Source organism: Choloepus didactylus (assembly GCF_015220235.1).
Source record: "Choloepus didactylus isolate mChoDid1 chromosome 26 unlocalized genomic scaffold, mChoDid1.pri SUPER_26_unloc1, whole genome shotgun sequence".
Classification (NCBI taxonomy): Eukaryota; Metazoa; Chordata; class Mammalia; order Pilosa; family Megalonychidae; genus Choloepus; species Choloepus didactylus.
The window spans coordinates 2,921,612-2,942,840 of NW_023637614.1; the positions used below are offsets into that span (position 1 = coordinate 2,921,612).

Consider the following 21,229-nt stretch of genomic DNA (forward strand, 5'->3'; position numbering starts at 1 on the left):
TGCTTGCATGATATACTTCTAAGGTATGACACAGGTACAGAGAGTTGACAACAGAGTAGTATATGGGAAAAATCTACCTATTGCATACTAAGAACTCTAATTAATAGGGATATCTTACTAGTAGCACACAAGCACTAGGGACAAATAATTAAGGGCTAAAAAGCACTATGGGATGTTTTGAATTGTTTAAAATGGTGAGTGATGAGGATTGTATAACTAAGGGATGATAATGTGGGATACTGATTAATTATTGTGCTCAGAAGATATGCTATGTGAAATGAGGAATCCCCTACTTTATAAGTCAAGCTTTCAATTTTTAGGCCTGCTCTTGTGAAACTTATGATTGTAAAGGGGAGGTTAAGTCCACCTATAATTATACCTATGAGTCTCCTCCAGAGAACCTCTTTTGTTGTTTTGCCCAAATGCAGACTTTCTCTCTCTAAGCCCAACTCTGCAAATAAATCCATCACCCTGCCCCTGATATGGGACAGGACCCCCCCCCCCAGTGAAAAACTCCCTGGTGATGGGGGACCCAGATTTCAGAAATGAGCCTGACCCTTGCATCAGGGTCTTGAGAATGACTTTCTGACCAAAAGGGGGAAAAGAAAGACAATAAAATAAGGTTTTGGTGGCTAAGAGATTTCAAACATAGTTGAGGGGATGTTCTGGAGGTTACTCTTATGCAAGTTTCAGCTTGATATCCTAAACATCTACAGTATGATAAGGCCAAATCAACAGTTGTCCCACAAACCCTAAAGAACACCTGGGTCCATATCTGAAACTATAAAAGTTTCACTCACTAAATTTATTCTTCAGAAACTTAAATCACCCAGAGAGCTCCTATTCCAGCTAAGTCCCCAAACCTAGAGGCAACAGTTTCTTCAAGAACATCAATCCATTGTGTCCCCTTTTGCTGTAATGTTGACACCCATTGTCAACATGAACAAGTTAGTCTGGTCACTGTTTAGACATCCCTAAAGATTGGGAAAGTGACTAAACTAGAGGAAGGGGTAGCAGCAGACAAGATGGAACTTAACAAAGGACCATGAATACTGAATCTCTATATAATTTTCTTTTTCTTAGTTGCTAGTACATTAGATTAGCTAGAAGGAAAGAACTGAGATGGTATAATTATAATCCATAACATTTTTGAAATTTGCTATATAGCTACTTGTTAAATTATAATTTGAAAGTTATCACCTTTTTGTATATATGTAATATTTCACAATAAGGAAATAACTGACACTATTGTACTGTAACCCCTAACATTTTTGGAAATTTCCTATATAACTACTTGTTAATTTACATTTTGAAAGTTATTACCTTTTTGCATATATGTTATATTTCACAATAAGTAAATAACTGAAACTGTGGAACTGTAACCCATAAAATTCTTTGAAATTTGCTTTCTAACTACTTGTTAAATTGCACTTGGAAAGTAATCACTTCTATGTAATTATGTTATACTCGACAATAAAAAATACTTACTATTTAAATAGTGAAGTGCTTAGGTTAAGCACGTAGGCTTTAGAGTCTGACAGCCATGAGTTCAAAATCTGAGTTGCCACTTAATATCAGGGGGATTTTGGAAGTTTTAGAATTCACTGGACCTGTTCCCTGATAGTAAAAATACAACAGCAAGCCCAGCTCAAAGGGCCAATGAAGGCACTGTTTGTAAAATGAAACATCTTACCTGGGACTTATTGAGTGCAAAGCAACACAAAAAAGTAACTGATTTTAAAACAATGAAAATTTAGAATCAGAATTTGTTGAATTACTTTAAGATTTAATTTAAAAGTGCACAGTACTTTACTTGATATTTTTGACAGGTTATGTTGCATGTTATAATTTATTGGTGTTTTATGGATGATCAGGAATATATCACTGAGCATCTAGTGTGTCCTAAAGAGCCCATGACTGAATTTCCAGAAATACTTCACTGTAAATGGGAAATTTGCTGCAGCAAATAGATGCTCAAATGCAGACTTAAATTCTCTAATTACCATTCATTTCCCCCTCTAGTCCCAATAGCTCCAGCCCCAGTAGACTTGGCCACCATCACACTAACCCCACCCTATTAACACCTCTGTTTTGTCTTTCCACTCTTTAAAAATGGAAAGCCTTGAGATTATCACTTAATAAAAATTAGAAAATACGGATAAACACAAAGAAGAAAATTAATATGCCATATTATTTTATCTATCACTCCAGGAGCAACCACGGTTGAGTAATGTGGCAACTATCATTTTACCTCTAGCATTCCAGGATGGCTCCTATCTTGGAAAGTGTATTGCAGCATGCCTTTCTAATGTACAATGTATCAGGGACATCCTTCAGGCCTGTGAATTTGCATCCAACCCACCCATCCCACAGTCATGGTTTACTTGGCAAATCTGCAGGTCCCATGGAGTGTTTCCAGATTTTCCTTGAACTAATGCTGAAATGTTTATCTTCCTACCTAATATTCTTTGGAATAAATTAAGCCATGAAGTCAAAAGTCTTTCTTCCACACTTTAGAAGCCAATGCAAAGTCTCTGTCTCTCAACTTGAGAACCTCTTCCCTGCTTCTGTGGCTAACAACCAACCTTTGATTTGCTCCCAAAACTGCAAGCTCCACAAGAGAAGAGGCTGGAATTCACTACAAGGCTCACCATTCACACATTCCCTAGCTGTCTCATGCCAGGATTTGAGCAGTTTGGTAATTGCCTAACCATTACTTAACCCTGGTCATGGAGAACCCCCAATGCACCCTCAGGATTCTCAAGGCTCACTCCCTTCCTCTCCACTGTGCAGCTTTGCCTGCAGGCCCATGGTTACAGTGAGGTTGGGCCTGCAGGGGGCCAGGGCAAAGGTCAAAATCTCTAAGGACTGCCCTGCAGTTCCCTGGATCTGGAAGTCGCCCCCACCTGGCATCCTCCAACTCCTTGTTCAGGGGCCCCTGGGGTAGAAGAACAAGCATCCACAGAAGGGCCTCTCCTCAGACCCATCCTGCCCCATCCTTGGTGTTGCCACCCCAACCAGGTCCTGGAAGCCAGAGGTGGGGGTGGGGTCAGAGAGCAGTGAGTGCCAGGGGCTAAGGTCAGAGGATTACCTACCCCAGGCTCCTCTGCAACTAGCATCTCTGGAGCCAGCCTTGGATCCCTGAGTAACTTGAGGCCAAGGGACTGAGGGCTGTCAAAGTGTCATCACTTCCTCCACCCACCAGCTGCTGGGATGGGGGTTCTGGGGCTCCCTGCCCTCTTTACTGAAGATAGGATGTGGGCACTTCTGCTCACTCTGGGTGCTAAGGATGCAGCCTCCACCTGCAGGATCCTGACCTTTGAGGACTCAGGGGTTCACAGGGTGGGGACACAGAGAGGGCACAGTGTCCAGGGGCTCCAGTGTGAAGCGGTCGACCCCTTCCACACTAAAACCCAACCCCACTGGGCTCGGCAAACTGCCAATCCCATCCTTCATGCCCCCGCCCCTCCCAGCACTGGAAGCCCTGGGACTTGAGCTGAGGGGTGGAGCCAGCCCTCTCCCATGGGCTTGGAGCACAGGCATGGCCCATGTGGTAGTGCCTGTGACCCCGCAACCCCACCTGTGGCACCACCTTGGTGCCTAGGCCTCCGCAGAAGCAGGCAAAGGCCCTTAGGCTGTGGAAATGGTGACAGGGAGAAGCCAGGCCCAGAGACCCCAGTGAATCCAGACACGGGGGTCTGTGTGTACCTATGGGGTTGTGGTGGCCATCGCAGCATCCACAGGTAGGAGTGCCCAGGCCAGGTGCAGCAGGAAGTGCATGGGTCTGCTGAGCCATGGGCGAGCCCCAACAGGTATTGGTGCCGGGCAGATGGGGGGTCCTCTCCCCACAAATGCACAGCAAGTTTCCTCTACTCTATCTCCCCCATAAATATCCAATTCAAAACCAGGGTGACCCCAGATGAGTCTATTTCTGATCTTAAATTCTGGATTCTTAGTGAGACTGCCCATGTGCAGTGTAGGCCAGGCTTCCAGCTTTGTGTCATCATCCCCTCTCTAGCTGCTCCCAGGTGTCTGGTCAGGAGGAGTCTGTGCTGAAGGAAACAGGGTTCTGAGGAGCCCTCCCTGCTGTGGAAGGCCCTGGAAGCTTTGCTTCTTTGAGGAGGGGACCTGGGGTCTTCAGCCCCTTATCTGAAGTCCAGAGCCTCCTGCAGTCAGAGGGATGCTGTTACCAGACCAAGGCAATGGATTCTTTTATCCTATGTGCTCAAATGACCAATTCCTGTGTCACCAGGGTTTTAAAGAAAAAGTGTTATTGCTAGGCAGGAAGCAGGAAAACGGATGGTCTGTCAGTCCAAAATCTTTATTCCCAAATTACAGCAATTCTGATAGTTTTAAAGCATCAAAAGATGGGCAGGATTTAGGATAATGAGTACAGTGGCCCCCGGATTATGTAATTAGAGGTGATCTAATCATTGAGGTTGCGCAGAATTGATTACATGCTTAGTCACAGAACATATGTAAGAAAATGGCAGGCTTAATATGATAATGGGTGTGATTTTTATTACTTTAATGAGGTATAGGTGACTTGTAGATTAAAGTCTAAGCTACTGTGCATGTCAGGCAGGCCTATTTTGGTTAGGTCCAGCTTCCATTACCAAGATAACTTTGGACTTGTGGTGGGTGAGTTCTTGTTGACCCAAGACCCTTCATTAATAAACACCAGGGGCTGTCTTTTGTGGTCATAAAACTTTGGAGTAAAAAAAACTGTATAAATGGGTGCAAGTGAAAGTCACAAGGTTTTTACAATCATAAGGGCACAAGATAAAGGCTATACAATCATTATCAGAGATCAAGGCAGCTGGATTACAATTTAGGTTTCAGGTATTTCCCTCTGTCTACTCTAATATATCACAAAGTAAAAAGTAATATCTATGTAATGATTCAGTAATCATCATCAGTCCTTAAATCTTAACTACTCAGTTACAATGTGTGGACCATGGTGGCTGCTAAAAGTCCCGAGTCAGGATCTGGGAACTGTTGGGCCAGTAAAGTCTGGGAAGTGGGGGATCTGGAAACTAGTAAGTCTCCCTCATGATGGTGAGTTGGAGAGGGAAGGGGGAGCAGCAGCAAGGCCTGAAAAGAACCAGCCTGGGAAGTCCAAAGGCACTGTGCAGGGACAGCCAGTTTGGAGAGAATGAGAAAGAGCAGACAACCTGTGGCAGAAGAATGGACAGGGCCTGCCACCTGCCCTCTTTGGACACCAGGTTCTTGCTGCCTTTTGAAATGCAGTTTGTCATCATCAATGAAAACTGTTGATGTCCATATTAATTTTGTTAATTCTCCACTTTAATTTCAGTACTGCAGATCTTCTGTGGAAATAGTTCAGTTGTGAACAGAGGTGTTGTGTATGAAAAGGCAGGCACCAGGATGCCACCTAGGTCTCCATGGGGAGTGTACCTGCTTCAACCACCTGTAGTCCTCCATTGATGGAACACATGATGAGACTGTGTTTATGGGCAAAGACTCATGTGCCATTGTCAGGCAGACTGAGGGTGGCACAGGAAATGGCCTTCTCTGAGGTTAAAATGAGTGTATGTGCACATAGATTTGTATAAACTGAGGAAAAATTCAGAAACCTTGAGAATCCAAGCAACCAGGGCTTAGCTCTGAAGGAGCCAAGTAGAGGGTCCATAGGGGAGAACACATGACTCCCCAGGTGGCAGAGTAGCCTTCTGGGTTTAGATGAATTCTTTGCTCAGGCATAGAGGCCAGCCTGCTGTGGTTACCACCTTGCAACCTTTGGGTGTTTCCATGAGTGTCTGAGCTGGATGTCCTCACCTGTCAAGTGGGGAAGCTCTAGGAGTCACCTCAAATGCTCCTGTGATGGAAACTGGGTTAAAACTCCCATGCAGGACCTGTCCCTGCCAGGATCCACAAGCAGCACTGCTAACTGGGGCTTTCCTTTCTTGGCCTATCTTTTGCACTGGTTGGACCAGGGCAGCTTTTACTTCTTCATGTTTTCCAGTATTTGTCAAGTAAAATTTTGTTGTTTCTTTTTCCAAAATCAAAATTCTTATATGCAGATGGTGACAGTAGTCTTGCAGCTTTAGATGTTTCTTTGCTGAAATGGAAATGGCAAAATGGCATCTGCTAACTCTAGCCAGGATGCTTCTTAAGTACATAGGAAGGCATGTGACTTCTGTGGCAGATGCTGGGAAAATCCTTGTGAGGCAGACAGTAGCCCCCATGGAGCTGAGAGCCCAAAGGAGGAGTCAGAGAGAAACCCAATTGCAAACTGTTGGATGAGGGTGGAGGAAATGAAGTTCAAAGAGTGTCCATGTGGAGCTGTGTGGTTAGGGCACCAGGGTCAGCATGGCCAACAGGGGCAGAGGAGAGGTTCAGAGACAGAGGTGAGCTGTAAAAGTGGCCCAGGTCAACGGTGTGGTGCTCAGAAAGTCCTAGAGGACTGCATTCTTTAGAGGATTGGGAGGAAATTCTCCAGGGCACCTGGCACCCCTCACCCCTACCTTTTCTTGGGTAGACTCCTGTGACTCTGAGGCAACATGTGGAAATTGTCTGAGTATGGGGAGGGTGTGGCTGGTGCCATGTGCATAGTGTGGTGATCTGGCTGGTGCTGCTGAGACTGTTCCCCATGTTGACAGCATGGGACCCTGGTCTGAGACTTGATGCAGAACTTCCTGGCACTGCTGTGGGAGAAAAGGGACGGCTTCCCACCAGCCTTGGATCTGGTGGCACTTCTGGAAAAGTTGTACTCAGACCAGCAGGATGACCTGGTCAAGGTGGAGAACTTGGTGGAGGCTCTGCTGGAGAGCCAAACCTGCCTGCACCTGGTGGACAGTGTGGATATTTTTCCAGGTTGCACATGCCTGCTGGCCTGGCAGGAGCAGCCCCAGGCTGCTTGCAAGCTCATAGAGGTAGGCTTAGGGTGGATGAGGGAGGGCAGGGGGAACAGGGCTGCCCTGAATGGAGGCCAACATTTCCACAGTATGTCTAGGTAGCTCATCCTGGGTCCCAAGGCCCTGTCCTCACTTGGCAGCAAACATGACCTGTGCTGGTGTGATGCTATTGATGGTCTCTACCCATTTATCTGATGATTTGTGACATAAATATGTGTGGGATTGACCAAGGGATGCTGGCCCAGGTGATGATGAGGTGGTGCAGATTATATGGCATAAGCCTTGTATACCATCCTCAAATCTTTTTAATCCAATTTTATTGAGATATATTGACATACCATGCAGTCATAAAAAAGTACATTCAATTGTTCACAGTACCATTATATGGTTGTGCATTCATCACCAAAATTCATTTTTGAACATTTTCATTACCATACACACAAAAATAATAAGAATAAAAATTAAAGTGAAACAGAACAATTAAAGTAAAAAAGAACACTGTGTGCCTTTTTTTATCCCCCATTTTTCTACTCATTCATCCATACAGTGGACAAAGGGGAGTGTGGTCCATATGGCTCTCCCAATCACATTGTCACCCCTCATAAGCTAAATTTTTATACAATTGTCTTCAAGATTCATGGGTTCTGGGTTGTAGTTTGATAGTTTCAGGTATTTACTGCTAGCTATTCCAATTCGTTAGTACCAAAAAAGGGTAGTCTATATTGTGCATAAGAGTGCCCACCCAAGTGACTTCTCAGCTCCTTTTAGAATCTCTCAACCACTGAAACTTATTTCATTTCCTTTTGCATCCCCCTTTTGGTCAAGAAGATGTTCTCCATCCCACAATGCCAGGTCTAGATTCCTCCATGGGAATCATTTTTCACATTGCTAGGGAAATTCACACCCCTGGGTGTCAGATCCCATGTAGGGGGGAGGGCAGTGATTTCACCTGCCAAGTTGGCTTAGCTAGAGAGAGAGGGCCACATCTGAGCAACAAAGAGACATTCTGGGGAGGTTCTTAGGCACAATTATAGGCAGGCCAACCTCTCCTTTGCAGCAACAGTCTTCCCAAGGGCAAATCCCATGGTAGAGGGCTCAGCCCATCAAACAACTAGTCCCCTATGTCTGTGAGCACATCAGCAACCATCAACCTGGGGAAGCCCAACATCCCTGCATTCTCCACAAGCTCCTCAAGGGGGCTCTACATGCTTTTTTCATTTTTTTAAATTAACTCTTTTTAAAAAATTAACTATATCAAAAAAAATTAAAAAAACATACAGTAAAAAAAAAAAAAACATTTCAAACAAACCACAACATAACAAGGGAGTAAAAAAAAAAAAAAAGACAACTAACCTTAAATAACTACTTTACTTCTAACATGTTCCTACTCTACCCCAAGAAAATTACCTACTATAGCAACATTTTTGTGAACTTGTTCCTACCATATCCATCAGAAATTAACAAGCCATAGTCATTTCTAGGCATTCCCCAAAGGTTAAATTTACACATGATAGCTTTTCTATTCTTATTGGGTTATCATTCCCCCTCCATTAATTGCTCTCTATTGCTAGTTCCCCTACATTTTATGTTATAAACCATTTATTTTACATTTTTCAATGTTCGCATAGTGGTAGCATATAATATTTCTCATTTTGTGCCTGGGTTATTTCATTCATCATTATGTCTTCAAGGTTCATCCATGTTGTCATGTTTCATGGCATCATTCCTTCTTACTGCTGCATAGTATTCCATCATGTGTATGTACTGCATTTTATTTATCCACTCATCTGTTGAAGGACATTTGAGTTGTTTCCATCTCTTGGCAATTGTGAATACTTTTCAGATCTTCCAGGTATATACCGAGAAGTGCAATAGCTTGATTGAAGGGTAACTCTGTACCTAGTTTTCTAAGGAAGTGCCAGACTGAATTCCAGAGTGGGTGAATCATTATACATTCCCACCAACAATGAATAAATGTTCCAATTTCTCCATATCCTCTCCATCATTTGTAGTTTCCTGTTTGTTTAATGGCAGCCATTCTAATTGGTGTGAGATGGTATCTCATGGTGGTCTTAATTGGCACGTCTCTAATAACGAGTGAAGCTGAACATTTTTCTTGTGTTTTTTTTTTTTGCCATTTGTATTTCCTCTTTAGAGAACTGTCTTTTCATGTCTTTTGCCCATTTTATAATTGTGCTGTCTGTACTATTGTCATTGAGTTGTAGGTTTTCTTTATATATGCAAGATATCAGTATTTTGTCAGATACATGGTTTCCAAAAATTTTTTCCCATTGAGTTGGCTGCCTCTTCACCTTTTTGGCAAACTCCTCTGAGGTACAGAAACTTCTAAGCTTGAAGAGATCCCATTTATCTATTTTTTTCTTTTGTTGCTTGTGCTTTGGGCATAAGGTCTAGGAACCTCAAATCCTTTTTTAAACACTTTTATTGTGAAATATATATACATGAAAAGTGATAAATTTCAAAATTTAGTTCAACATGTAGCTATAGAGCAAATTTCAAACTATAGTATGGGTTACCTTTCCACAATTTCAGGTATTTCCTTCTGACTGTTCTAGCGCATTAGAAACTAAAAAGAAATATCTGTATAATGATTCAGTAGTCATTTAGTAAGCCCATCTTCCCTCACATCAACAACAGAAGACTAGAGTAAAAGCTGCTTTGGCTGTGAGAATAGCAGAAGGGAGAAAAAGAAAAATACTTTACAATTGAGAACACAGGCATATGTGTTCTGTGTGGATTTGCACTGTGGATATGAGGAGGCTGGGTGACCTGGTATGGTGTAGACTTCAGGAGGCTGGAATGATTCCCTCCTGATGCTGTTCATGATCTTTTTATTCCATCCACTAGATTGTGGGTGGGACCTGTGACTTACTTGTAGCCCTCAGAATATGGCAAAGGTGAAGTAATTTTGCAGATGGAATTAAGGTCCCTGATCAGTAATTTTGCTTTACTCAAAAGTGAGATTGCACTGGGTTAACCAGAGTTAATGAGGTAAAAGCCCTTCAAAGAGGGACTGGTACCTTCCTGAAGGTAGAAACAATTGGAAATCCTCTTTTCAGGCAGGTACCTTCATTCTAAACTCAAAATCATTTTTTAGAGGTCAGTAATCAGCATACTCTGAATGATGAGCAGGCATACAAAGAAAGATATGCTTTTCAAAAGGTTTTGATATCCTTATTTGAAAATTGATTCTCAAAATTTTGAACTTTTTAAATATTTTAGGCAGGAAGCATCCTCTCACTTATAATTTAGTTGTGAAATATTGAATTTTACTAAGGAAAAAATATTAAGATGACACAAGATATATTCTTATATGTTTAAAAACATTTAGTTGAGGTACATTATGCTCTTTTAAAAGCATCCTGGAAGTGCTTATTAGAAACATTGCTTAGAAATATTCATAAGTTCAATCTACTTGAGAACATATAAAAATAGCATGCTTTCTATTAAGGAAAAGGAAAGAGAAGTTAAAAACATGATGCAAATCATGTTTCATATGTAAAAGAGGTTTTGTGAAGACATCTCTTGAGGATCATGGCAGATGATAGCTATAATTTCCTGCTTTGCTTCATTTCTTTGCTGGGAAGGGGGCCCTACACATTGGCTTAGTCCCCATAATGCTGATTACCACTTTACAATTCTCTCCAACTTGAGAAGGCCTAGGCCCTGACCAATGCTTGAAGGCTCTAACACTGACTTCTCTACTCTCTACTCTGAAATAACCCTTTGAAGCATTGGATGCAAAGAATGATATTGCTATGATTTAGTGAGCTGTGAAAACATATTTCAGCAATTTTCCAGAATGTACCATATTTTAATTGGTACTCAAAATATCAACAAACCATACTGTTGGAAGGAAAACCACCTTAAAAGTATTCCTGAGATGATAAAGTTAATTAGCCATGCAATTAAAAGCGTTTTAAGCAACTTTCTTGTTTAAGCAGAAAGGACTTGGATTTATAATATCGTCATTCCAAAATATTTATAGAGAATTTGAATCTATATTGGAAAATTAAGAAAAATTAACTTTGTTCTAAATTGTTCTTTTCTAACATCCTTTGTTGGCTACAATATGATATAATTAAACTTTCAACTCTATATTTTAGGGATGTAATCTTGAACATGACCCAAACATTCAAATTTGTTATAGCTATCCTATTCCATAAGATCATCCAGCATAGATGTCATAATGGAATTAAACAACATACAATGCAGTGATGACTATGGAGTATAAGCAAGATACTTATCTTTATTTTTTATCATTTCATGTATGCATAAGTTTCATCTTCCTGGGGATTTATCAATTCAGAAATATATCTGGATGGTTTAATATATATAAAAATATATAGTTTATATTTATAAATGTATATATACAAGTACATAGATTAAGTATTTACAAATATACATATTACACACATATATACACATTCATACACACATATAGAAAATCTAATTTAGTCTTGAATATGCAAACAATTTCATGGTATGATTTTATTAAATCCAAATAGGCCAGTCCAAAATACATGAAATTTTTTGAGCTCATGCAAATATCATAAACTCCCTCCAAGGAGGAAGGGAATGCCTTCATATATGTTTGGATGAGGCTTCCAAAGATAAGCATTTACAAAACTCTGATAATATCAAGGTTTTCTACTCAATTAGAATGTTTTGTCTTATCTATTTGTTTAAGGCCATACAGTGTCCAAGGTAAAGCATCAATAAAGTGCACCTTCAATGGGGAAAGCCATTGGAATCCAGAAAACTTCTGTTAGCTGGGAAGGCATGTGGCTGCTGTCTGCTTGCTTCAAGGTTGTGTTTCAAAATGGTATTCTCCAAAGTGTTGTTATTGGGGTGTTTTCTCATCTCTTAGTTGCAGCTCCTCTTCACGATCTCATTCTCAGTTGCTCTGAGGTCCTTCAGTCTGTGAATTCCTTTATAGGACTCCAGTGATCCAATTAACACCCACCCTGAATGGGGGATAAAATCTCCATGGAAATTATCAAATCATACATTTCACTCACCGTTAAGTCACATCTCCATGGAAACACTCAAAGGATTCCAATCTAATCAATAATACATCTGCCACCACAAGATAGCTTCAAAGAATATGACTTTTGGTGGGACATAATATACCAAAACTAGCACAACTTGAATAGTTTGTATTTCCTCACAATCTTCTGCATCATCATCATTTAAAAATTCTTTTGGAAAACAAGAAACCTCTGCCATTGAGTTATAATGTCCTTTAAATAGTTTGCCCTATGCTGTACCTGAAGTTCCATCACAAGGTGAAGTAGGAAATGGAGGTGAATTTACTTCCTGCGCTAATGCACAGTCCTATTATTTCCTCCTGACCTTGAGGGCTGTGAATTAATTTGAACTCCTCTGTCTTTTGACTGGTCTTGTGGTTGTTGTTCTTGACATTCTTGTTCTCTGTAGGGATTTGGAGAGCTTCTCTCTGGTTTATTAAACAATCAAGCATGATTTACATTGGGTCTCAGATTATAGTGTACCAGTTGTTTGGAAGGATCTTCTGCATCATTCTGAGATAGTTCATGGTTTTGGCCCTGTGATCCTTCTTAGTCCTGTTTTCCTCTATTACCTCAAAAGTTTCCTTTATTTCTAGGAATAGGGATCACTTGTGGGGGATTTGGGCATGAGAGGCTCTGAAGCCTCCTTCATGTTGATTCCCTGTTAGTTGTGCCTTCTTTTGCCTTCCTGTTGATTAGAATGCTGTTGAGACCCTAATGAATATTGCATAGGTTGTCCAGGAATGTTAAGTCCAAGTAATTGATATACTTCAATGACAGTTTCAGGAAAAGCACTTGCTTTAGCATTATCATCTGGAAGTATATCTAACTGGGCTTGAACAGAAACTACTGCTGCTTGCCCTGGAAGCAAAGGTCAAATTATGCCACTACCTAGGGCATAGTTATCATTAGAGAACCTCATCCCCATAGTAAAAGCTACTATAACACCATCAAAATTAGCAATATCCTTTAACACACTGGGCAAATGCTGTAATCCCAAATATCCAAGAGCTCTTTGATAAATAGCAGCTATGGTGCTATTTCCATCCTGTGCTTCTTGTTCTGTGCCATGCAATGTGGCATTTGAAGCTAATAAAGCATTAATCTGCTTTTACATAAGGTGATTGTTAATAGACATTACCCTTTCTACAATCTTCACATTTCATCCAAGCCATAAAGCTATGCTGTGGGTAATTAGGTATACCTTCTACAACAGCTCAAAGATGATACATAGGCAAGGCTAATGTCTGGAGTTGAGGTTGTATAATAACCTGTGGCTACAGGGGAGGATTTTGTAGCTGAGGTGCCCCCATATCTTTCCACTGTTGAAACTTACATATTATTTATCTCAGAAGTGCTACATCTTCTTTTATCTGCTGATTAATAGTGCTAACTCAGCCATTGTAATGGGTGGGAAATGATGGCCTAAGTCACTTTTTTGGAAGGTAATGATCAGTATATAATGGTCCTTGTCTATATTCTCTAGTAAAAATTGGTACATCCCCTAGTTTGGCCATTAATTGTTCACAATAAATGTTCAGTAAGATAGCTGTAGTTAAAACCACAGGTCTAGTTGCAGAAGTATAGGTTGGCTGTGGTAATGGCTGTCCATTTCAATCCTGAAGATCAATTTGAATCCTAGAAAACCTGCTGCCTTCTCCCCATGGCCCTGCATCAACTCTTATAATAAGAATATCATTATTCCCTGGAGTCCTAGAACCTGACAGCCCTTTTAACACTTGTAATCCTGCAACATCAAAATTTTGAGGTTGAGCCAGTACTTGAGACAGTGCCTAAAGTCCCTAGGGAAAATTACCCAAGGTAAAAAATCAAAATTATTCTTGTCTTGTGTCCCAGGTTGGATGCAAATTGTCATGGGCTAATCTCTTTACACCTCAAACCTATGATGTTCATTAGAAAAGTCCTGAGCCTAATGAGGTCATGATTCAATCGTGTGTTGGTTTGGATGAATTATGTCCCCCAAAATGCCATGTACTTTGATGCAATCTTGTGGGAGCAGATGTATTAGTGTTCATTAGGTTGGAATATTTGGATTAGGTTGTTTCCATGTAGGTGTGACCCCCCCAACTCTGGGTAATATATTTGTTTATATTATTTCCATGGATGTGTGGCCCCACCCATTCAGTGTGGGTCTTGATGTAATCACTGGGTTACTTCAAATAGAGCCACACAGGCCCAGATTCTGCTGATGCTGATGCTTAGAGATGCATGGAGTTGTGGATCCCTGACTTTGGTGACAGCCAAGAGAGAGATTTTGGAGAGGTCCACTGAAAGCAGACTTTTGTGAATGCTTTGGGGATGCTAGCATGGTTTTTGCTCCAGAGAATGCAAGACAGGACAAAACACCCCAAGAGCAACATTTTGAAGAACACACAGGAGCTGACAGAGGAGCTGGACCACAATCTGGGATCAGCAGATGCTAGCCACATGTCTTCCCAGATGACAGATGATTTCCAGAGGCCATTGACCTTCCTTTATTGAAGGTGTACTTGGGCTGATGCCATAATTTGGACATTTTAATGGGATTAAGAATGTAAATTTGTAACCAGATAAACCCCCTTTATAAAAGCCAATCCATTTCTGGTGTCTTGCATAATGGAAGCATTAACAAACCAGAACAGATGGGTCTGGGCTTCATCATGTTACCTCTCACAGAGTTAAGAATATAGGGACAGACAATAGTTTAAAAGTAAAGAGCACTACTTAGAGCAGTCAACTCTATTCGGAATTGTAATCACTATCTCCAAACTCTGAGATCCTGATCCCTTTGTGTATAACCTGATTGATCTCTAAAATATTGGGTATCTGTGTGACACCTGAAACTCAGAGCTAGAACTCAGCAGATATGAATGTCAGTATTAGAACATATAGCAAATGTTAAAAGAGCTGAAAAAGATTTCAGACTTCAACTAGAGATATGAATGAAGCAGATGTGGTTAGGACTTGGACAAATGGGGCCAAATGGTACAGGACAATACCAACTACATTCTGAAATCTCAAATTCCATGTGAGACCAAGGAAAGAGATGGTTAGTTGGTGCAAGAGCTATACTTCCTAAACAACTTAACTCATACAGTTTTTTTTTTCAAATACCTTAATTACATGGAACTTTTAATAGGAAGTGAGACCTATTAAACTTAGGTTTGCATAGGCCTATGTGAAATAGTGACACACCCAAAAATAATTTGGGTAAAGAATGAAAAACTATAGGCAGGGCTCCCTTGTGTAGCCAGTGGAATATGCAAAGGTGTTGGGCTTCATCACTTGGATTGTTGCTGATGTTTTCACAAACCTTGAGGACTGACAGTTTGATATGCTGAGCCCTCTATAATGGGTTTTGTCCATACGAGGCTTGTTACTGCAAAGGGGAGGCTAGACCTGCTTATAATTGTGCCTAAAAGTCTCCCCTGTGTACCCCTTTGCTGTTCAGATGTGGCCTTCTCTCTCTAGCTAAGCCAATTCAGTGGTTGATCTCACTGCCCTCCCCCCTCCATGGGATCTGTCTCCCAGGGATGTAAATCTCCCTGGCAACATGCAGTATGACTCCCAGGGATTAATCTGGACCCAATATCATAGAATTGAGAACACCTTCTTGACCAAAAGGGGGATGCAATATGGAATGAAACAGTTTATGGGGCTGAGAGATTCCAAATGGAGTTGAGTGGTCACTTTGGTGGGCACTCTTATGCACTATACAGATAACTCTTTTAAGATTTTAGTGCAGTGAAATAGCTAGAAATAAATACCTGAAACTATCAAACTACAACCCAGTAGCCTTGATTCTTAAAGGCAATTATGTAGCAATATAGCTGTGAAATCCTTATGGATCACAGTCTTTTTATTCATTGTATAGATGGATGAGTAGAAAAATGATAACAAAAAAACTAAATGAAAAATAGGGTGGCAGGGTGAATGATTTGGGTGTTCTTTTCTACTTTTAACTTTGTTCTTTTTTCACTTTTTCTGGCACAAGGAAAATGTTGAAAATTATGTTGGTGTGATGAATGCACATCTATATGACAGTACTGTGAACATTTGATTGTACACTTTGGATGATTGTATGGTATGTAAATATATCTCAATAAAATGTATTTTAAAAAGTAAAGAGTACTTAATTCAAGAATTCACCTTTAGCACATTTCTACTAAAGGAGAACTTAAGGTAAATGGAGCAAGTTTACAAGGTAAAAAAATAATTGATACATTACCAAGCCTGGGAGCCCCATTCCTCCAGATGCAGCTGGATATGAGATTAGAAAGGTCTCCTTCTCCTTTGAGTTATAGAAATTTTATAGCATCTTGATTGAGAGTAACTTTAAGTTATATTCTATTTTTACATTAAATGGTGCTTCACAAATGTGAATGTCTCATAAAACACATCTTCTTGATCCATGGACCATTCAAAATCAAAGGATGGTATCCACAGTATCAGAGACTTATTCCTGAATGCCCATAAAACTCTACTGATTATATTTTTACTAATTAACCTATGATTTCTCTCAGAGCAATATGACATACCTTTACTTGCATAAAGACCAAAAATTAGAAAAGAGATTTCTATTAGTTATTTCTAACTTAGTACATTTTTTCCATTTTATTCTATGATTATTTAGCCATTACATCATAGTATTAAACATACATTTGATTAGGACTGTATCTGACCTTGCTACATTTTATGAGTTATTTATGGTTAAACTAACAGTTACAGCTCCATCCTGTTTTCACAGAGGACTGGGTGATTACATGTTATCTCTATTTAAGAAAGTTGAGAGGGCCTTTCTGCTTTCTTGAAAAAATTCACATTTTTTAACTGATTGGCTTCTCCTTTAGTATAAACTAATATGAGACCTGAAGGATATAAATCATCTGTCCTGGTTGTTATAGTAAAGCCTTTCCATATTTTATCATTTGGAAATGGTACTTTAGTGGTTTCAGGTAAAATTCTGTTAAATATACTTCTATATCAAAAGGAATAACTGGTTCTTCTTGGTCAGGACAGAAAACATCAGGTAGCATATGAGAGCAGCATGGAGAGAAGGATTCAGCATTCTCATTATCACATTTCTTAGTAAAGATATTATCCTACAGTACTACATACCCTCTCCTTACAAGGACTCCAGTCAATGGATGAAACCCCAACCTGAATCAATTTGGCCTCATTCAAAACTGACCTTTGAAGTTCCTATTTACAAATGAGTCTGTGTCCTTAGGGATGGTGGTTGGGAACCAAACATATCTCTGTGGAGGACAGGATTCAGTCTACCACATGACTACCATTATTTGAATAATGTGGCACAAATTCAGAAAAATCTATTATGACTTCTAACCAAGGAAATGCAAGAATTGTCAGAAAATTCTTCCAGGTAAATATGTTTACTCTGTTCAAAATATATCTGTACTCTAGGCAGAAGGCACATATGTGAGAACAGTGGGCAAAAGCAAAGTTTGAACTCCCCTTGCTTTTATCATATTTTCATCACTATCTTCATGTATTTATTTCTAGTCCCATTATTCCTGTGACATAAATATGGGATTATGCTTTCTTTTTTTAGATGTAATTCTATTGAGATATATATTTGCACCCTCTAATCCAAAGTATACAATTAATGGCTCACAGTATCATCATATAATTGTGCATTCACCACTACAATCAATTTGAGAACATTTTTAGTATCCAAAATATAGAAAATTGAAATAATTGAATTATTTAAATAAAATTCAAAAAGACCACCCAGAACATTTCATATCCTTTATTGCCTCATATTATTTTTACTTTATTTTATTACTCATATGCCAATACATTGGATTCTGGGAGTGTCATTCACAATGTTTTCACCATCACATGATCACATGATAAAAGCTATATATTTATACAATCATCAAGAATCATGTCTACTGGATTGCAGTTCAAAAGATTCAGGTATTACCCCCTAACTATCCTAATATATTAGAAACTAAAAAAAGAATCTCTATATAATGCATAAGAAAAACCTCCAAGATGACCTCTTGATGCTTCTTGAGATCTCATCCCTGAAACTTTATTTTGTTCCATTTATTTTATCCCTTTTGGTGAAGAAGGCATTCTCAATCACAAAAGGCCAGGGCCAGGTTGATCACTAGGAGTCATGTCCCACATTGCCATGGAAACTTACACCCCTGGCATGGTGACTCATATTGGAGGAAGGTAGTGAGTTAATTTGCAGTGTCAGCTTATAGATACAGGCTACATCTGAGAAACAAAAGAGCTTCTCTGTGTATGACTCTCAAGCATATTTAAATGTAGGCTTAGCTTCATGATTGGAGAAATAAGTTTCATAAGGGACAGGCTCTAGGTCATACACTTGGCTTATTAAATTTGGAGCCACTATTCCTTAAGAGAATAGCAGGAATTCCGCAGGTGTGGAAGTTTAATAGTTCCACCCTTTCCTCCAGTTCCTCAAGAGGAATTTGCAAATGATTTTTTTCAGCCCAAAATATTCTGGCAAGTATTGTGGTATTACCTTAGCCTGTACAGAATAACAAGATCTCATCCCCTATTCTAGGTTTCTTGTAATTTCTTTGTTACAATAAACTTATCATAATGTTAAATTAGATAGTGTGCTAGAGAACATTTAAATTTTGTACCAAATAAACCTCTTTTCCCTTGGTTTCACACAGAACTTGAAGTTTTAAAATACAGTCAATCTCATCCTTTACCCTGAATTCTAATTTACCTTAGTACTAACCAAGTCCATTTGATTCATATCTTAAAGTCTCATCTCTTTCATCTTCTTTAACAGTTGCTGTATGGATTTATGCTGATTTTCAGAGCTGCAGAACTCTAACTCTGTATCTCATACATTACACAGTCAGCCAAATTTCCAGGGAACTAGGAAGTTACAGACAAAGAGTTCAGCATCTCAGAATTTAGAAATAACAGTTAAAACTCAGGAATAGATGTGACTGCTGGAAGAGCTTACCATCTAGGAACCTTTTACAATAAGCATACTTGAAATTCTAAACTCCTTTATTGGAAATTTCCCAATCTCTGCCCCCATTCTATCCCCTGACAAACTGTGCTCTCAAGTTCAATTCTCAGCATTTGCTCATTATAGTTAATTAATATTGGTGTGTCCTTACGATAGTTGTCATTTTGTTTCTGGCTTATTTTACTCAGCATGGTGTCCTCAAGGTTCATTTACCTAGTTGCATGTCCCATGATTTCATTTCTTCTTGCATGGCTCAATATACTGTTGTAGGTTTTCATCACAGGTCACCCCTCCATTCATCAATGTACACTTAGTCCACCTCCATCTAATGCAAATTGTGAATAATGCCACCATAATTTCAGTGTTCAAATGTCTATTCATGTCCCTGAATTCAGTACGTCCAACTATACACCATTTAACAGGGTTGCAGAATCGTATGGCAGCCCTAAATCCAGCTACTTGTGGTATCACTACACTGCTATCCACAGGGTCACAGGGTCTGCACTGTTCTACTTCCCTACCAACAGTGGATAGGGACTTCTGTCTTTCCAAATCTTCTCTAGCACTTGCATCCTTCTGTTTATTTTTAAACAGTTTTATTCACGCACCATACAATGTATCCTAAGTTAACTATCAATGGCTCCCATTTTAATTACGTCTATGCATTCCATCCTCACAATCTGTATGAGAACATTTCCATTTCTTCCAAAAAGAAGAGGAAAGTAAAAATTTAAAAAATTAATAATAAAAAAATAAATGGGGAGACAGCCACAAAAATAATCCCATACTTCTCCCCTACATCCCACTCTTAATGACATTTAGCTTTGGTATTTTGCTTTTATTACAATTAATGGAAGAATATTACAATGCTACTGTTAACTATAGATACCAGTTTGCATTAATTGTATTTTTGCATATGCAATTTCATTTTCAACACCTTGCTTTAGCCAACACAATCTATTTGAGAACATTTTGATTTTTTCCACAAAGAAGAGAAAAAAATAAAAGAATAAATTATAAACAGTGGAAACTGAGAAACAATAACAAATACAAAAATCCCAAACCCTCCCTTGTATCTCCCTCTTATTGACATTTAGCTTTGGTATATTTCCTTTGTTGCAATTAATGGAAGAGTATTACAATGTTCTGTTAACCACAGACTCTATTTTGCATTGATTGTATTTTTCCCGTCTTCCATCCCATTTTCAACACCTTGCAATGGTGACATTCATTTGTTCTCTGTCACATAAAAACTTTCTCATATTTGTACATTTAATCACCATCACTATACACTCTACATTTTGCTAAGTGAAACAATCCCAGTTTTTATCCTATAGCTATCATTCTGGTGTCATAGATGCCTATAGCCTTCCTCTTTCAACTATACTCATACTCAGCTTTGCTGTTTTTAGTTACAGTAATTTGCTACTATCAGATATTATTGTGCTATCCAATTCCAGATCTTTACAGTAAGTCTTTTGGAAAATTTAGTACCCCTTGAGCATCAAATACCCTATCACCACCCTCTTTCAACCACCTGATAACCTGTGTTCTTAATTTGAAATTTCAGAGTTTGCTCATTATAGTTACTTCATATTAATGAGATTGTGCAGTATTTTTCCTTTTGTTTCTGGCCAATGTCGCTCAACATAATGTCCTTGAGGTTCATCCATGTTGTTGTATGCATGATTTTATTCTGTCTTACAGCTGTGCAATATTCTGTCATGTGCATATACCACAGTTTCTTTATCCCTTGATCCATTGATGGACATATGAACTGTTCCACCTCTTGGCAATCATGAATAATGCTGGTATAAACATTGGCATACAAATGTCCATTCATGTTCTAGCCTTCAGTTTCTTTGAGTATATACCTAGTAATGGGATAGTTGAATTATACGTCAATTCTATACTTAGCTTCCTGAAGTACTGCCATACTGTCTTCCAGAGTGGTTGCATCATTCTACATTCCCACCAACAGTGAATAAATGTTCCTCTTTCTCCACATCCTCTCCAGCCCTTGCAGTTTTCTGGTTTTTTTTTTTTATAGTGCCCATTCCAGTACTTGTGAGATGACATCTCCCTGTGGACTTGAATTTCATTTTCCTGATAGCTAATGAAGTTGAGCATCTTTTTATGTACTTAAGAGCCATTTGCCTTTCCTCTTTGGTAAAGTGTCTGTCCATGTCTTTTACCCATTTTTAATTGGGTTCTTTGTCTTTTTGTTGTTGAGTTGTAGGTTCTTTTCATATGTTCCAGATATTAAACTCTTATCTGATATGTCTTTTCCAAATATTGTTTCCCATTACATA

General features: G+C 39.3%; 1 protein-coding gene and 1 pseudogene across 2 annotated transcripts in view; one reads left to right on the forward strand and one right to left on the reverse strand.

Annotated features, from left to right (window-relative positions):
* Positions 1-21,229, reverse strand: part of LOC119525729 — a 237,517-nt gene that overhangs the window by 77,092 nt on the left and 139,196 nt on the right. The gene's annotated exons all lie outside the window — the stretch shown is intronic.
* Positions 6,648-21,229, forward strand: part of LOC119525719 — a 60,657-nt pseudogene continuing 46,075 nt past the window's right edge.